Here is a 761-nt window from a genome sequence, read left to right on the forward strand (position 1 = left end):
TTACTTCGCGCCTACGCTTCTCTCTCTTGTTATTTTTTCGCGGGGAAGGACGCGATTCTGGTTCGCCTTGCCAGGAGGGCCACGAAGGTTTTGCAAAGTCCTGCAACAGCGGGAAAGCGAAGGAAAGGGGACGGTTCGTCGAACGATCGCGGGCGGACGAGAGCGAGTGGGAAACGGACGAAAGCATCCGGACGAGCCACCCACCCACGTGCGCCTGAGCAGCAGTGTTTTGCAATATTCTCGCAAGATTGCAACCACCGCAGCGATTCGCAGAAGCAGAGATCCTTGTGGGTGAGGGTGAGGGTGAGGGTGAGGGGGAGGAGGAGGATGAGGAGGAAGCGGAGGGGGGGGAGGAGGGGGGGAGGGGAGAAGGGCCTGTCTTACCGCCTCTCTAGGAAATTGTACCGCGCTGAGAGATTCGATTCCAGGAAGCGATGCGCATTTTTTCCCCCCGTTCGTTGTCGTGATTTGACGTCTTAAGGAATATTTTACAGTTAAGCAAGAGGCGGGAGTGACGTGCTTTGCGAGGAAAAGGGGTTTATCAATGAGGACACTTGTTTCGATCACTTTTGGCGCTGAAAGGTTGAGACGGCCGACGCATACAGATATTCTACCGAATTTCTCTTTTCACGGATGGCATAATTTATACATGTGGTTATTCAGAATGAAGGAGGGTGATTCAGTGTGGTCGAGTATTTTAAATCCGTTTTCCTTGATTGACACTTTGCATTACGTATGCAGGGGTCATCACTGTATTCTAT

The 761-nt window shown here is 52.0% G+C and overlaps 1 protein-coding gene across 1 annotated transcript in view; it reads right to left on the reverse strand.

Annotated features, from left to right (window-relative positions):
- LOC122257683 (uncharacterized) overlaps positions 1–504 on the reverse strand; it is a 12,219-nt gene extending 11,715 nt beyond the window's left edge. The window contains exon 1 of the mRNA XM_086545621.1: positions 1–504. This exon is cut by the window's left edge and continues 671 nt beyond it. The gene's annotated coding sequence lies outside the window, so the exon portion shown is untranslated.
- Positions 505–761: the final 257 nt, after the last annotated feature.

The sequence above is a fragment of the Penaeus japonicus genome, unplaced genomic scaffold (assembly GCF_977035675.1).
Source record: "Penaeus japonicus unplaced genomic scaffold, GWHDUDI00000001_assembly GWHDUDI00000016, whole genome shotgun sequence".
Taxonomy (NCBI): Eukaryota; Metazoa; Arthropoda; class Malacostraca; order Decapoda; family Penaeidae; genus Penaeus; species Penaeus japonicus.